The sequence below is a fragment of the Mirounga leonina genome, unplaced genomic scaffold, assembly GCF_011800145.1.
Source record: "Mirounga leonina isolate KUSES-001 unplaced genomic scaffold, KU_Mleo_1.0 Mir_418, whole genome shotgun sequence".
Lineage (NCBI taxonomy): Eukaryota > Metazoa > Chordata > Mammalia > Carnivora > Phocidae > Mirounga > Mirounga leonina.
This window is the reverse complement of record NW_023270739.1, coordinates 31,460,857-31,479,600: the sequence shown is the minus strand read 5'-3', so window position 1 is coordinate 31,479,600 and position 18,744 is coordinate 31,460,857. Positions and strand designations below refer to the sequence as shown.

The 18,744-nt window shown below is 35.2% G+C and overlaps 1 pseudogene; it reads left to right on the top strand.

Moving 5' to 3' along the window:
* The first annotated feature begins 16,299 nt into the window (after positions 1–16,299).
* LOC117998493 lies at positions 16,300–17,798 on the top strand (annotated as a pseudogene).
* The last annotated feature ends 946 nt before the right edge of the window (positions 17,799–18,744 follow it).

Sequence of the window (18,744 nt, the reverse complement as noted above, 5' to 3'; positions counted from 1 at the left end):
CCATGAGGTCTTAACATATATTTATATCTTACTCTTCTATGTGTGAATTACCTTAGCTACAATTTTAATATATAGGAAATGGGCCCATTGAAAGATGCAGGGACCACCAACTGAGTTTGAAAATCTTTATGAGTTTTTAAATCTCTGTGAAATACTATTTGGGTAGCTGTGTTTGGATTGGGAGAGATACTCTAAGGTGCCAAATTGCAAGTGTACAATATATGTGGTTTTTCAGATTAATATGTTATAAAGGAACTTGGCTACTAACATGGTAATTCTGCTTTTAAAAGTTTAACAGCATTACATAGCGGAATCAGAACCTTTGTTTTCAATGTCTAATTTTACAACCTTTTAAAATATAGCTTTTTAAATTAATTTTAGGCAAAGCAAATACCTTAAAATATATAGACTTATTTAAGTAACTCTTTAAGCATATTAAACTAGCCTCAATGAAACTTTAGTTATATTAAACAACTTTAATATGGAATATGACATTTATTTTTTTGTCTCTATGTAAGGTCCTGTCAATTACAAAGAGAGCTCTGTGAGAACACTGCATATATGTTAATGTGATCAGCCACCACAAAATCAGTTTTGGTGGTCAACTGTAAGAATTTGGTGATAAAAAAATCAAACATTATATAGTTTTATAGAAAGATTTTTAAATCATTTTTTCTATAAAATGGATTCCTAAACTTTTTTTTATCATTTGAAGATCTTTTCATTTAGTAGAAATTTACATTTTTACCCCTTTAACTTTACTAAGTTTTATATCATTCCGTTGAATCATATCCAGATCTGAACCATTTCTAAGATTTCTAGGAAATAATCCAAATGTTCTAGACTATGAATATCGTATCTGAGCAGTGGGATTCCAACATATGTTCCTTGAACTCTATTCAACTATATACAATCACTTGCTTATATATATTTTTAAATTCTTAGAATTTGCACATGAATTCTGCTAAATACTACAAGTTAGCTTACATATTTATATAAAATAGCATTCAACAGCTTAGATTTTTTTATACTTTAAGGGTAATTATGAAGGGAATTTTGACCATATGTGCCATACATATTCATTTTTGAACGTAACATAATAAAATGAGGTACCTCTGGATTTGAATTTAACATTTGTATAAAACAACATAATATTTGATTAACATTTACTCAGTTTCCTACACTTCAGAAAAACTTAAGTTTTTCAGTGATACAAGAAAAAGTAACAATTATGTATTTTAGCTATCTGATATTTTTTGTTATTATTAAGTGTAGATTTTAAGAGTACGAAACCAGAGGACTTTTAAGCATTTCTAAATTAATAGCAAGCTGATTTAACATTAAAACCTTCTCATTGGGGCACCTGGGTGGCTCAGTCATTAAGCGTTTGCCTTCGGTTCAGGTCTGATCCCAGGGTCCTGGGATCGAGCCCCGCATCGGGCTCCCTGCTCTGCGGGAAGCCTGCTTCTCCTTCTCCCACTCCCCCTGCTTGTGTTCCCTCTCTCACTGTGTCTCTCTCTGTCAAATAAATAAATAAAATCTTTAAAAAATAATAATAAAAATAAAACCTTCTCGTTGATAGATTTAACTATTTTTTGTAAATTAAAATACCATGGAAACAGCTAAAATATTTATAAACACATTAAAATCAAATATAAAATTATAAATAAAACTTAAATTATACTGCCATCACAGTTCAAAGTATTTCTGTTGAGTAGAAATAATTCAGTCAGTCATCACAAAAGTGTACCATATACCAATGGTTTTCTAGACAGTGAAGCTACGACAGTGAACAAAACAGAAAAAAATATCATTGCTCATGGGACATTTAATAGGAAAATTGGGCAAAAACCAAGGTAGATAGTTAATGGTATGGGAAATGGTGATGTTATGAAACAAAAAATAAGAGGGATTTTGGAAGGAGGTTGGGAAGTTGCACGGAAGTATTGGTTTTACAAAATTAAATAGAGTAGTCAGAAAAGATTTCATTGAGAAAGTGACATTTTATTAAAGATCTGAAGGCAGAATGTAAAGGAACTAAGTCATGCAAATATATAAGGAAAGAACATTTTGGGTACAAGAAACAAGTGCAAATGGCCTCAAGCATAGAACAGTTAAGAGGTCAGAGTGAGCAAAGAGTATAGTAGTAATTATGAAAAACAAGACAAAAAGCCCAAAATGGAGTTGCTTATGCTAAGCCCTATGTCACCAAACTGCACCAATCCTTAGCCCTTGGTTAGTCTGTGTTTCCAGTCTAGGGCTTAGAAACATAGTTTGTATCCTAATGCTCTGTTATGAACTAGTGAGTTTTGCATTAGCATAGCTCATGGCTAAAATTTTAAAAGCTGTAAGATTGCTATGTCTGTCTATAGGTCTATGTATGATTATGTGTATGTTCTAGATCTGTTTTTTTCCCTACCTCTGGATGGTATTGCCAAAGAGCTCTATTTAATTGGCTTAAAGACAAACATTTATATAAATCAAGTATACACTTAGAAAATATAGAAACTAACCCAGATGTTTTTCAAGTTCACATAATCTTAGGTAACATTTGGTAAATAAAAGCTAGTTTAATTTTATTGGGTAAGACAGGCATGTCTTTAGAGTTATCAGCATTAAATATAATACTTTATTTTTACTTAGGTTTACTATAAGTCAAATAAGCTCATGTTATCTCTGTTACAGAATTTGGAAAGAAAGAATTTTAGATTATGGTTAAGCTGTTTAATGCCTCATGAAATTTTCATTGTAATCTAAACATAGTTGTTAAGAACAAGTGAATAGATGAAAGTACTTAGTTTATAAAAACTTTAAATAATAATTATGCTTTATTGTATGTCTACTTAAAAATAGTTTCTAAATCTTTAGTAACTTAAAAACAAAGTTATAATGATATAAGTTTAGTGATATTCATTGAATATCTACATAATTTCCAAAAAAAGATGCAATAGTGAAATGTTAATTACTGAACATAGATTTATCCACTTTTGGCTTGTATTTACAGAGGAACTAAAGATAACTGGGTGTATTAATAAACATGTTTTGTGCAACACTAAAAAATTTACTGAGGAAGAATATACTTCTAGAAATTATAAAATATATTTATAAATTTGCCAATCCACAGAATGCTAGTGTAAGAGTCCACAATTGCTTGCTTCTGAGTTTTCATGAGGAATAAAGCATTCTAATCAATATATGTACTTAAAGCTCCTTTAAATAATAAGGATGAGAGGAAACAACTGTGTAGGAAAAGTAGGTAAGGAAAGACTGGTTGTTCCAGAAAGAGAAAAAGAAAAAAAAAAAAAAAGACAAAATCTGAATGCACATAAAAAAGTTGTAGAAAATTTATGGAAAAGGAATCTTGGAAAAGGAATTTTATGTGCGGTCAAGCTGGCTAAGATTAGAATGGATTTATTAAATTTTTAAAAGAATGAGTTTTAATATCTAAAGTATACTGGTACAAAATTAGAATTTGGTTTTCTCCCTATTAACAGGACAATGTTTTCTTGGAGTTTTGGTCTGCTCTTGATTAGAGGTTATAAAAGGTTTTTGTTTGTTTGTTTAACATTTTGAGTAATCTACCTGGAAAGCAAGGAATTTTTGACTTACCAAATAACCTATTGTGCTTCATGTTGTCTCTGAGTTTTTCAATCTGAGCAACTTGGACAATTGTATTTAGTAGAGATGGAGAAGAAATAGATTTACAGGGTATGTGTGTATGGTGGTTGATGGGGAGTGATCAGAAGCTCAGTTTTTGGTATGTTGGTTTGATAATCTTATTAGACATTCAAGGAGAGATGCCAAGTAACTAAGTTAATTACATAAGCTAGATGAGCAGAAAACTATGGGCTCAAGGTATCAATCTAGGAGTTATCAGAATATTTAAAACCATTTATGAGTTCACCAAAGATTTGATAGACATGAGAATGTAGAGGAAAAGAAATTCAATGAACTAAACGTTGGGCACTCCAAGTTTTAGAGTCTGGGAGTAAACAGAAGATGGAGAAGGAGCCCCTAGATATATAGGAGAAAGACCATGACACCGTGGATTATAGGATACTGGATGAAGATAGGGAGTGGAAATGAATGATCAACTAGGACTTATTGGGCAGGTAGAATGAGAATAGAAAACTATTCTATTCTCATTCTAAACTAAACTATTAGGTTAGAATGGCTGAATTCAAAGAAATCTTACATTATTCAACCAAAAAGTATTTTACAAATTAGAAAGACCTTACTTAACTTAAAATAGTTAATTGTATTTTCCAATACTTACCAGATAATTACAGAAGGTTGGGACCATGTCCAAGAATACTGAATAACTAATTCTCAGTCTACTAATATAGAAATGGAATTTTTTGGCATTTGGAGAAAGAGGACATTGTTCCTGGACCTTTTAAATAGCTCTGAGACAGAAATATTCACTTTTTGGTAGATTTGTGCTATACTTATTATCTCATCTGCTTTTTGTGTTACTGATTTTTTTTTCTTTTGATATTTTCCCTGCTTGACTTCTGATATTTGCAGTTAAACTCAAAAGCGTAAAGTCTCATGGCATATTGAAAAAATTCTCTTTGCCCTCTTAATTAAATCTGAAGTTCACCAGCCTCCTTTCAGTCACTTGACCTCCTTTATTTCTTGTTTTAGTTTTACTGAGACCATCATTTTGAAAGGTATAGCTAATATTCATATGATACGATTAAATTTCTAGCCAACTGGCATTTATTTATTTTTGTTATGATTTACTTATTTTTTTAATTTTATTTTTGTTATGTTAATCACCATACATTACATCATTACTTTTTGATGTAGTGTACCATGATTCATTGTTTACATATAACACCCAGTGCTCCATTCAATATGTGCCCTCTTTAATACCCATCACCAGGCTAACCCATGCCCCCACGCCCCTCCCCTCTAGAACCCTCAGTTTGTTTCTCAGAGTCCATAGTCTTTCATGGTTCGTCTCCCCCTCCGATCCCCCCCTTCATTTTTCCCTTCCTACTATCTTCTTTTTTTTTTAAACATATAATGTATTATTTGTTTCAGAGATACAGGTCTGTGATTCAATAGTCCTACACAATTCACAGCACTCACCATAGCACATACCCTCCCCAATGTCTGTCACCCAGCTATCCCATGCTTCCCACCCCCCACCACTCCAGCAACACTCAGTTTGTTTCCTGAGATTAAGAATTCCTCATATCAGTGAGATCATATGATACATGTCTTTGTATTTTGACTTCTTTTGCTCAGCATAATACCCTCCAGTTCATTTGTTCTTTGGGTGTTGAGTTTGATAAGTTCTTTATAGATTTTGGATACTAGCCCTTTATCTGATACATCATTTGCAAATATCTTCTCCCATTCTGTCAGTTGTCTTTTGGTTTTGTTGACTGTTTCTTTGCTGTGCAAAAGCTTTTTATCTTGATGAGGTCCCAATAGTTCATTTTTGCCCTTGCTTCCCTTGCCTTTGGCGATGTTTCCAGGAAGAAGTTGCTGTGGCAGAGGTCGAAGAGGTTGCTGCCTGTGTTCTCCTTTAGGATTTTGACGGACTACTGTCTCACATTTAGGTCTTTCAACCATTTGGAGTCTATTTTTGTGTGTGGTGTAAGGAAATGGTCCAATTTCATTCTTCTGCATGTGGCTGTCCAATTTTCCCAAAACCATTTGTTGAAGAGACTGTCTGTTCCATTGGACATTCTTTCCTGCTTTGTTGAAGATTAGTTGATGATAGTGTTGAGGGTCCATTTCTGGGCTCTCTATTCTGTTCCATTGATCTATGTGTCTGTTTTTGTGCCAGTACCATACTGTCTTGATGATGACAGATTTGTAATAGAGCTTGAAGTCCAGAATTGTGATGCCGCCAGCTTTGCTTTTCTTTTTCAACATTCCTCTGGCTATTCGGGGTCTTTTCTGGTTCCATACAAATTTTAGGATTATTTGTTCCATTTCATTGAAAGAAGTTGATGGTATTTTGATAGGGATTGCATTGAATGTGTAGATTGCTCTAGGTAGCATTGGTATCTTCACAATATTTGTTCCTCCAATCCATGAGCATGGAACGTTTTTCCATTTCTTTGTGTCTTCCTCAATTTCTTTCATGCATATTTTATAGTTTTCTGAGTACAGATTTTTTGCCTCTTTGGTTAGATTTATTCCTAGGTATCTTACGGTTTTGGGTGCAGTTGTAAATGGGATCGACTCCTTAATTTCTTTTTCTTCTGTCTTATTGTTGGTATATTAGAAATGCCACTGATTTCTGTGCATTGATTTTATATCCTGCCACTTTACTGAATTCCTGTGTGAGTTCTAGCAGTTTTGGGGTGGAGTCTTTTGGGTTTTCCACATAAAGTATCATATCATCTGCAAAGAGTGAGAGTTTGACTTCTTCTTTGCCGATTCAGATGCCTTTTATTTCTTTTTGTTGTCTGATTTCTGTGGCTAGGACTTCTAATACTATGTTGAATAGCAGTGGTGATAGTGGATATCCCTGCCGTTTTCCTGACCTTACGGGGAAAGCTCTCAGTTTTTCCGCATTGAGAATGATATTCACTGTGGGTTTTTCATAGATGGCTTTTATGATATTGAAGTATGTACCCTTTATCCCTATACTCTGAAGAGTTTTGATCAAGAGAGGATGCTGTATTTTGTCAAATGCTTTTTCTGCATCTATTGAGAGGATCATATGGTTCTTGTTCTTTTTTTTTTTTTAAGATTTTATTTATTCAGTTGACAGAGAGAGAGAGATAGCGAGAGCAGGAACACAAGTGGGGGAGTGGGAGAGAGAGAAGCAGGCCTCCCGCGGAGCAGAGACCCCAATGCAGGGCTCGATCCCAGGACCCTGGGATCATGACCTGAGCCTAAGGCAGACGCTTAACTACTGAGCCACCCAGGTGCCCCTTGTTCTTTCTTTATTAGTGTATTGTATCACATTGATTGATACATGGATGTTGAACCGACCTTGCAGCCCAGGGATAAATCCCACTTGGTCTTGTTGAATAATCATTTTAATGTACTGTTGGAGCCTATTGACTAGTATTTTGGTGAGAATTTCTGCATCCATGTTCATCAGGGATATTGGTCTGTAATTCTCCTTTTTGATGGAATCTTTGTCTGGTTTTGGGATCACGGTAATGGTGGCCTCATAAAACGAGTTTGGAAGTTTTCCTTCCATTTCTATTTTTTGGAACAGTTTCAGAAGAATAGGTATTAATTCTTCTTTAAATGTTTGGTACAATTCCCCTGGGAAGCCATCTGGCCCTGGGCTTTTGTTTGTTGGGAGATTTTTGATTAGGGCTTCAATTTCCTTAGTGGTTCTAGGTCTGTTCAGGTTTTCTATTTCTTCCTATTTCAGTTTTGGTAGTTGATACATCTCTAGGAATGCATCCATTTCTTCCAGATTATCTAATTTGCTGGCATATCGTTGCTCATAATATGTTCTTACAACTGTTTGTATTCTTTGGTGTTGGTTGTGATCTCTCCTCTTTCATTCATGATTTTATTTATTTGGGTCATTTCTCTTTTCTTTTTGATAAGTCTGGCCAGGGGTTTATCAATCTTATTAATTCTTTCAAAGAACCAGCTCCTAGTTCATTGATCTGTTCTACTGATCTTTTGGTTTCTATTTCATTGATTTCTGCTCTGATCTTTTTTATTTTCTCCTGCTGGACTTAGGCTTTATTTGCTGTTCTTCCTCCAGCTCCTTTAGGTGTAGGGTTTGGTTGTGTATATGAGACCTTTTCTTGTTTCTTGAGAAAGGCTTGTATTGCTATATACTTCCCTCTTAGGACTGCCTTTGCTGCATCTGAAAGATTTTGAACAGTTGTGTTTTCATTTTCATTTGTTTCCATGAATTTTTTTTTAATTCTTCTTTAATTTCCTGGTTGACCCATTTGTTCTTTAGTAGGATGCTCTTTAGCCTCCATGTATTTGAGTTCTTTCTGACTTTCCTCTTGTGATTGAGTTCTAGTTTCAAAGCATTGTGGTCTGAAAATATGCAGGGAATGATCCCAATCTTTTGGGACTGGTTGAGACCTCATTTGTGAGCTAGGATGCCAACTGGCATTTAAATCTTAGACTGCTAGGCACATTCCTTAACTTTCTAATCTTTACCATGCTTTTGTAAAAGATAAGAAAATCCATTTTGCCACACCAAGGCTCTCTCATTGTTTAATCTCATCATGTGACTAGTTCTAACCAATGAGTTGTTAGAAGAAGTGTGATACTTCCATGCTAAAGCATTTATTTGCCAATACAAGGTTGTCTATGGCTTTCCTTATTCTTGTACATTAATGGAACTTTGAGATGGTGGTTGTTCCATCATTCTGGGTTACTGAAAAACTATCATGAGCAGAGTACTCTCTCCCTTAGTTTGAGATAGTGTTTTTATTTTTTGTTTCTTTTTAAAGCACAGTATGATCTAGTGAATCTTGGATGAAACAGTCCTATAGGAAGTCTGCTTCCAAAATCTGCTTGCAAAGTTTTTAGATTCAAAACAATCTAGGAATCAGTGGTCAATTTACAGGCCATAGTAGGGTTAGCTTTTGTCACATAGAGTAATTGTTAAGTATATTTTCACGTTTCTAATTTTTATTTAAAAATACGGGTTGTTAATAAAATATTTTTTAAAATTAAAAAGTATGAAAACACATTTTAAATAAAACCATCACTGATAATCTCAGTGTATAATGTTCAGTAATTATTTTCATCTTTTTATTATTTCAAATCATTAATATATTACTTTAGTTATAATAAAATACTCATAATAGCTCATCTTTTTTGAGCATTAATTACCCCTAAGCACTGTTCAAAGACCTTAATGTTCATTAATTCATTATGTTCACAGTAATCTGTAAGACAGTTACACTCTCTGTCTAATGGCTGAGAAAAGAAGAGGCAAAGAATAACTTGCTCATCCCTCATTTAGTAGTTTGTGGGAGATATTTTGTGGAAGCAGTTTGTAGGAGGACCCAGAAAGTCCAATAAGACTTGTACTCAACCACTAGACTAGATTCCTATGTGATTAAATATTTTTTATTCACATCATTTTAGATGTTTCATCATGTACTTGACGTTTGGCTGATATTGGACATTATATTCTTTCCAATATTTTGTATGAATAATTTTGAGATAAATATTGGGCCAACTTTCCTCCTTGTAGTTATTTCAGTGTATTTCTATGACTTAGGTGCCTACAAGTGTCTATTTTGGCTTAAAGAACATAAACATTCTTTGACATCTTGAATAAAAATTTCATAGTGATTTTTTTAATATATTGTATTAAACAACTGTGAAAGAGTGCCTACTGAATGTAAATGGATATAAATCCAGCCCAGAATCATGGGTAAATAATAGTGTAGGATGGACTAAGGCTCTCAACTTTGACATGAGAAGTATGTGAAGGACATAATATTGGATTACACAGTTTCTTTAATCTGCCTACCACATGCCCAAAATCTACTTTCTATACACCTACCTATAAGATACTTGTATTTTGGTTTCACATTGGCTTGAGCATATGCTAAATAAGTGTTCAATGACAGTGTCACTTGATTAAAAAATAAGCAAAATAACTGAAAAACCCTGTGCAGCATTGTATCAGAGCTAAAGAGAATGTCACACTGTTCAATTTTAAGAGGACAAAATAAACTCGTAATATGGTAGATAAGTGCAAAAGCATGAAGAAAATGTTTTCCAGATTGAAATAACAAAGGAGAACAAATTAACCTAATCCAGGAATGGGTAACAGAATTACTATGCTTCTTTTGTTAAGCATTAATTTTTCATAGGATTTAAAAGGATTTGACTTATTTCTTGTAGTTATAGAATGTACAAAATCCTTTGCCAATGACACTCATTATTATGCACAGTGAATCTGGTGTGTTAGCAATGAAGTGAAACATGTTTAAACATAAGGAGTAATACTGAAAGAATTCTCTGCACCCTTTTCATTTGCATTGCAAGTAGATTTTGAGAGGTAATCAGAGGTTTACTAGAAGAAAGAATATACTACTTTTCTTCCCCCTGCTTTTATGAACTGTACTAGAAAAGTCCTTGCCTTCAAAGTTCCTCTGTTGTTTACATGACTTCCTTCTTATGACTCTACTATTATTCTGATTTATTCTGGAACAGTGGACAAAGAGAAAAAAAATAGTTGAAAGATCTTAAGATTGTTTTGTAGCTTTTATTTCTTTTTAAAGATTTTATTTATTTATTTGACAGAGAGAGAGATAGCGAGAGCAGGAACACAAGCAGGGGGAATGGGACAGGGAGAAGCAGGCTTCTTGCCGAGCAGGGAGCCCGATGTGGGACTCGATCCCAGGACCCTGGGATCATGACCTGAGCCGAAGGCAGACGCTTAACGACTGAGCCACCCAGGCACCCTGTAGCTTTTATTTCTAAGAGGACAGTGTGTCCCAGTCAGTGTCTATAATTAAGTCTTGGCTGTTTAACTGTTAACGAATCACTTAAATTTCTTGCTTCTAGGTTATATGTAAAAAACCTGGTAGAGTCATAACTATTCTATTAAAAGGGTTGTTGTGAGGTTGTTGAGTTGCTTATGAGGTTATCTTGATGAAGTCCCAATAGTTCATTTTTGCTTTTGTTTCCCCAGTCCTTAGAGACGTGTCTAGCAAGAAACTGCTGTGGCCCAGGTCAAAGAGGTTTCTGCCTGTGTTCTCCTTTAGGATTTTGGTGGATTCCTGTCTCACATTTAGATCTCTCAACCATTTTGAGTCTATTTTTGTGTACAATATAAGAAAATGGTCCAGTTTCATTCTTCTGCATGTGGCTGTCCAATTTTTCTAACACCATTTATTGAAGAGACTGTCTTTTTTCCATTGGATATTCTTTCCTGCCTTGTCAAAGATTAGTTGAACATAGAGTTGAGGGTCCATTTATGGGTTCTCTATTCTGTTCCATTGATCTATGTGTCTGTTTTTGTGCCAGTACCATACTGTCTTGATGATTACAGCTTTGTAATAGAGCTTGAAGTCCGGAAATATACCACCAGATTTGGTTTTCTTTTTCAACATTCCTCTAGCTTTTTGGGTCTTTTCTGGTTCCATACAAATTTTAGGATTATTTGTTCCAGCTCTGTGGAAAATGTCAGTGGTATTTTGATAGGGATTGCATCAAATGTGTAGATTTCTCTGGGTAGCATGGACATTTTAACAATATTTTCCCAATCCATGAGCATGGTATGTTTTTCCATTTCTTTGTCTCTTTCTCAATTTCTTTCATAAGTGTTCTGCAGTTTTCAGAGTACAGATCCTTTACCTCTTTGGTTAGGTTTATTCCTAGGTATCTTACAGTTTTTGGTGTAATTGTGAATGGGATCAATCCCTTAATTTCTCTTTCTTCTGTCTCAGTGTATAGAAAAGCTGATTTCTGTGCATTGGTTTTATATCCTGCCACTTTGCTGAATTTATATGAGTTCTAACAATTTTGGGTCAAGTCTTTTGGGTTTTCCACATTAAGTATCATGTCATCTGTGAAGAATGAGAGTTTGACTTCTTTGCCGATTTTGGATGCCTTTTATTTCTTTTTGTTGTCTGATTGCTGAAGGTAGGACTTCCAGTACTGTGTTGAACAACAGTGGTGAGAGTCGATATCCCAGTCATGTTACTGACCTTAGGAGAAAAGCTCTCAGTTTTTCCCACTGAGAATGATAGTCACTGTGGGCTTTTGGTATAGGGCTTTTATGATATTGAGGTATGTTCCTTTTATCCCTACATTGTGGAGAGTTTTAATCAAGAAAGGGTGTTGTATTTTGTCAAATGCTTTTTCTGCATCAATTGAGAGGATCATATGGTTGTTGTCCTTTCTTTTATTAATGTGTTGTATCACATTGTTTGATTTTCAGATGTTGAACCACCCTTGCAGCCCAGAAATAAATCTCACTTGGTCATGGTGAATAATCCTTTTTATGTACTGTTGGATCCTATTGGCCAATAACTGGGTGAGAATTTTTGCATCCATGTTCATTAGGGATTTTGGTCTGTAATTTTCTTTTATGGTGGGGTCTTTGTCTCGTTTTGGGATCAAAGTAATGCTGGCGTAATAGAAAGATATTGGAAGTTTTCCTTCCATTTCTATTTTTTGAAACAGCTTCAGAAGAATAGGTATTAATTCTTCTTTAAATGTTTGGTGGAATTCCCCTAGGAAGCCCTCTGGCCCTGGACTCTTGTTTGTTGGGAGTTTTTTTTATTACTGCACCAATGTCCTTACTGGTTTTGTGTCTGCTCAGGTTTTCTATTTCTTTCTGTTTCAGTTTTGGTAGTTTATATTTTAATTCCAGTTAGTTAATATATGGTGTAGTATTAGTTTCAGGTGTACAATATAGTAATTTAGCATTTCCATACATCACACTGTACTCATCACAACAAGTGCACTTCTTAATTTCCAACACCTATTTAACCCATCCCACCCTACCCCCCACCTCCCCTCTGGTAACTATCAGTTCATTCTCTATAGTTAAGAATCTGTTTCTTGGTTTGTCTCTCTCTCTGTCTTTTTTTCTCCTCTGCTCATTTGTTTTGTTTCTTACATTCTACATATGAGTGAAATCATTGGTATTTGTCTTTCTTTGACTGACTTATTTCGCTTAGCATAATACTCTCTTGCTCCATCTATGCCATTGCAAATGGCAAGATCTCATTCTTTTTTATGGCTGAGTAATATCCCATTGTGTGTGTGTGTGTATATATATATATATATATATATATATATATATATATCACCTTTTCTTTATCCATTTGTCAGTTTGTGAACACTAGTGCTGTTTCCATAGTTTGGCTATTATAAATAATGCTGTTGTAAACTTTGGGGTGCATGTATCCCCCTTTTTTGACTATTTGATTTTAGTTTTTATTATTTTTAATTTTTTTTAGTTTCACATTTTTATTTAAATTCCAGTTAACTTACAATGTAATATTAGTTTCAGATATAGAATTTAGTGATTCATTACTTACAACACCCAGTACTCATCACAGCAAGTGCCCTCCTTAATCCCCATCACCCAATGAACCCATCCCTCCCCCGCCTCCCCTCCAGCAATCCTTAGTTTGATCTCTATAGTTAAGTCTCTTATGGTTTGCTTCTCTCTTCTTCCCACCATGGTCATTTGTTTTGTTTCTTAAATTCCACATATGAGTGAAATCATATGGTATTTGTCTCTCTCTGACTTATTTTGCTTAGCATAATACCCTCTATCTCCATCCACATTGTTGCAAATGCAAGATTTAATTCTTTTTGATGGCTGGGTAATATTACACACACACACACACACACACACATTCATCAGTCAGTGGACGTTGGGCTCTTTCCATAATTTGGCTATCGTTGATAATGCTGCTGTAAACATCAGGGTGCATGAGTCCCTTCGAATCCATATTTTTTTTTTCTTTTGGGTAAATACGTATTAGTGCAATTGCTGGATTTGTAGGGTAGTTCTATTTTTAACTTTTTGAGGAAACTCCATATTGTTTTCCAGAGTGGCTGTACCAGTTTGCATTCTCACCAACTGTGCAAAAGGGTTCCCCTTTCTCTACATCCTCAACAACACCTGTTGTTTCTTGTGTTGTTGATTTTAGCTATTCTGACAATTGTGTGGTGATATCTCATTGTAGTTTTGATTTCTATTTCCCTGATGATCAGTGATCTTGAGTATCTTTTCATGTGTCTGTTTGGCCTTCTTGTTTTACATATTGGTATTTCCCTTTTTTTTTTTTTAATTTATTTTTTTTAAGATTTTATTTATTCATTTGAGACACAGAGATACAGAGAGAGAGAGAGAGAGCATGAGCAGTGGGAGAGGCAGAGGGAGAGGAAGAAGCAGACTCCCCGCTGAGTCAGGAGCCGGATGTGGGACTTGATCCCAGGACCCTGGGATCATGACCTGAGCTGAAGGCAGACGCTTAACCATCTGAGCCACCCAGGCACCCCTACATATTGGTATTTCCTATGATGTTTCCATAATGTGTATTACAAAAACCAAACACAGTACTGTTTTATGGCACAGAAAATAAAATTTAGATTTTGATGTCTTCTCAAGAGTAGATACAGGACTTAAGAAACTTATTTCACTGTTTCATTCTGATATTCATTTGATATTCATTCAAACTGTATCTTTATGGGAAGTTTAAAAATAGTAAAACTTACATGTGTCTATTCATGTCTTCAAGGCCCTGATGAGAAGAATGGGAATATTTCTTCATTTGTCATAATGTGATGTGAAGTCTAGTTTGAAACATTGAGTCATATGTTATAATAGTTGATTTAATGGAATAGGAACTTTGGTTTCTAGTTAGATTCCATTAGCTTTATGTAGAAACATGGTTAGAATTGAACTCAGTTGTTGTTTCCCAATTTCACAGATTTCTCTGCTTAAAATTCTAGTGTAACTTTTATAATATTCTCCTTATAATATACAGTTTGAGGATAAAAATAAAATCTGATATTTCTGCTAAGTATTTTGCTTTCCTATAGGTAAATATACCAGCTTAGATAGTAAGTATAAAAAAATTGCAGATGTCTATAATAATACAAATACATATTTGTCAAACAAATAATGAGCTCCTGAATTTTACCAGAAGATAATTCAAAATAACAAGGTACCATTTAAAACACAAATACACCTGGGCCCCCAAATTTTTCTGTTTCTCCAAAAATCAAACTTAAAACTTGTTCACAGGAACCCATAAATTGAACCATGTTCTTATAAAAATGCAGCATAAAAATTAAGCATCTGGGTATCTGGAACTCAAGCTGCCTTTAAACATTAAAATCAATGCTTAAATTGCTTCTAAAAGTGAATAGGAAATGAGTCCTGGCTGTGAGTTTTATGTGGCCAGGAACCTTCTTCCACAGATGGGATGTTGAATTATCCAGCCACTTGGTGTGAAATTGGACATATTCAAGATAAATCTCAAATAGATGTCATTAAAATAACAGGACCTGGGTCTTCAGTTTGATGTTTTATTTGACCATTTTCTAAAAAGGGGCAGTTAAATTGTCTTGTGCATTATTCATAGGTTGGTTATTGTAAATACATTTATGTTTGTCTCTGACTATATGTGTCTAAATAATGACAAACTAAAATTGGAAGAACAAGATTAATTTGAATTGATGAAGGTCATATATTTATTTGTTTTTAATAGATGAAGTTTCAGACTTGACTGAATTTTAAAGGAGTTTTATTCAGATCAGTGAATATGGGCTTGCAAGAGATCATTCAAAAGAATATTCTGTGTACTGAGTTCTCTGAGTTTATTTATACATAGGGAGTCTGTGAATACATTTTTTTGTAGTTGTCATAATTATTTAATTTTTTTATTCTATTTTAGGAGTGCTTTAAAATTGAAAGACACAGAGCACTAATCTAATGGAAAAACAAGTAGAAAGAGCAAATTGTTGTACTGACCAGTCACTATGTTAATAATGTGTTAAAATGAAGAAACCCGTCCTCTTTGTTATTTATAAGACTAAAGCTACTTTGCATTGCGCTCAAAGTGTGAGAGAAATTAATTCTTAAGTCACATTGCAAATATTACCATTCTGACATGGAACGATTTTCCTCCTCCTACTCAGGAGAGTGGGAACTATGGGTGATGAGATTTTACATCAAAGGTCAAGACCCGATGTTCAGGTTTAGAACTCTCTCCAAAAACCAGGGAGAAGGTTTAAGAAGGGGAAGTAAATATTAATCAGCAAAACTATTACTATTTAGAACTAATAAATCAAAATACATAGAAAGTCATGAAAGCCAAACTTTAAGAGATTCACCCTAAAGACATGGATGAGTTGAAAAGACAATATTTTGATATAAGAATAGAAACTCCATCTTGTCTTACTCTCTATAATGGTTAAAGACCAAGTTGGAGACAGGCTGGCCAGGGCTTCTTACCTTGTTTATTATCTTAATTAAAGAGTCTGGATAGACCAGGTACAACTTGAGAAATCTATTGTGGAAAAGAAGATTAGTTATGCTTTCAATATTTTTTATCACAACTATAGTATCAATAATAATGGTTAGGAGTGCGTTATCACAGGACAGAGAGGTAATCTTCCTCTGTGTTGGTCCCTCATTTCAATTATTGTTGCCAGTGGAACAGCATCATTTATGTGTATTGTAAAAGTAACAATGTGTTTTGATTATTCACCTTTATACTTTTTTGTATATGTTAATACTATAATCATATTTCATCTAGGTACCCCCAAAAATATTTTGTGGATAACTGTCATTGGCAGCACTTGGTCACAGGCTTTTGGTTGTAGGGGAAAGTTTATCGAAATAGAATGGGCAAAAATGCTCCAGACAGGAAATTAAATTTGAAAATACACATTGAAAACAACAGTGCAAATATAGAGATCAAAAATTCTTACATGGATTTCAGAGTGAAAAATATGGATGAAGTAAAAAATCAGGAAACATTCAAGTACTGAAGATCAAGGAAAAATAATCAGGACAGAATGGCATAACTGAATGGTGTAGGCATAAGCTGTAGAGATAGGAGATCAAAACTTACAAACCATGAGAGACTATGGACTCTGAGAAACAAACTGAGGGTTCTAGAGGGGAGGGGTGGGGGGATGGGTTAGCCTGGTGATGGGTATTAAGGAGGGCACGTTCTGCATGGAGCACTGGGTGTTATACGCCAACAGTGAATCATGGAAGACTACATCAAAAACTAATGATGTAATGTATGGTGATCAACAACATAATAAAATAAAATTTAAAAAAAACTTAGCTTCTTACTAGCTATGGTATATAAACCTCAGTGTAATCACCTGAAAGATGGGATTTGTAATGTCTGATTTACTGCTTTGACATAAATATTAAATTAACAGCATATATAAAGTATACAACAAAATCTCTTACTAAATGAAGCAATTGCCTGGCAAACAGTCACAGAGACAGGGAGTAGAGCAAGATCAACCCAGTAGTCAGGCATGAAATCTTTCTAAATAAGTGAGATGTAAAATTCAGGGAGTTCGTATGTGGGCCAGCAGTTTGATCAGTTACAAGCAAACTTTGAAATGTATTTTTCTTTATTTTATATAGCTATAGATAATTCTGTTAATTTTAGTGTATTTCTGCAGCGTTCTGTAGTCTCAGGTACTTTGCCTAAAATACAGTGGGTGATTGAGTTGCGCAGGCAGCGGCTCTGGGAAGCTGGACACCGGGCGTCACGTATTACAAGTTCAGTGGCTTCGCAGAAGTTGACTGGAACATGGGCTTCCGATGCCTGTAGCCCGCAAGGATTAAGGCCTGTGGTTTCTCCCTTCCCTTCCCTTCCCATTTTACTTATTTATTTGAGAGAATGAGAGACAGAGAGCATGAGAAGGAGGAAGGTCAGAGGGAGAAGCAGACTCCCTGCCGAGCAGGGAGCCCGATGCGGGACTCGATCCCGGGACTCCAGGATCATGACCTGAGCCGAAGGCAGTCGCTTAACCAACTGAGCCACCCAGGCACCCAAGGCCTGTGGTTTCCACAGAAGCACCGCCTATCATATTTGCCACACCAACCAAACTGAGTTCTGATTTTGCTGTATATGATTATTCTGGGAAAAACAAAGTTCCTGAGCTGCAGAAGTTTTTGCAGAAATCCGACGGTGTGCGCATTCACCTGAAACGAGGCCTGCCTGACCAAATGCTCTACTCGACCACCATGGCGCTGACGCGGGGGTGGGGGTGGGGGTGGGGGGACCATCTACTGCCTGATCGCTCTCTACATGGCTCGTGGCCCAGAAACAAATGAGTTAGGCTGCAGAGGACTGGTTTGGTTTCTGGCATAAACCCTTTGAATTTTCATTTTTCACTGCTCTGTAAACATTTTCTTTTTTACTTGAATGGTTTACTTAACATTTTCCCAGAGAAATAGGAAGATACTAAGGCGCTATTTTGGTTTGTTTATGAAATGCACATGGTCCATCAGAGCTCCCTGGACAGTTAAAACCATTCTTTAAAGAGATGTTGCTGCTCTTTAGGCTCCTGATTTCCCTGGAGGTTCTGGAGGAAGGTCGCACACAGACTCATTGACAACAGTCTGGGCTGAGGTCTTTGGGGACTCACAGTGGTGTTTTTGAGCATGGGGTGCAGAGGCCTTTCTGGATTTGGATGTGATTGAGGAAGGAAGGAAGAAACCAATGCCAGGAGCAGGAAACGGGGGTTTGCGCTAGTAGACACCTTGGGGGTTTTTCCTTCTTGCAGTAAAATGTTAAGGAAAGGTATTTGCAGCCTGCCTCTGTTCATTGGACAGTTTGTTTCCAAAGGCTACTTGCTTCCTCCCAGATCTTTAGTGAAATTTTATGTGTAATTGTTATGTATTTATTCTACCCCAGGAACAGAAAACACCTGTTTAGTGTTGCACTTTAGACCAGTGTTGTTTTATTAATGCCGCTGTGACGCAAAGCCTCCTTTACCTTTTCAAAATGTTATGGCTTTAAATTATGATTTATTTTGATTGTGGAATAAATACATTAATGAAAAAAATATAGTGGATGATCAATAAATGGGCTGAATGAATAAATGAATAAGAGAGGATGTAATGAAGCACTGGACTTCAACTGAGGTCCTTAGTTCCAGCTTTGGGTTAGTCATTAGATAACTATGAGAGTTTCAACAGGTGATTTAAACTCTGGAAGAAGTATGGTTAACTGGATTAAAAAATCTTTAAAAAATGTAGCAGATTTAATTTTTCCAAGTTATAAACAAAATCTATTTTTAATGTTAGCCTTTTTT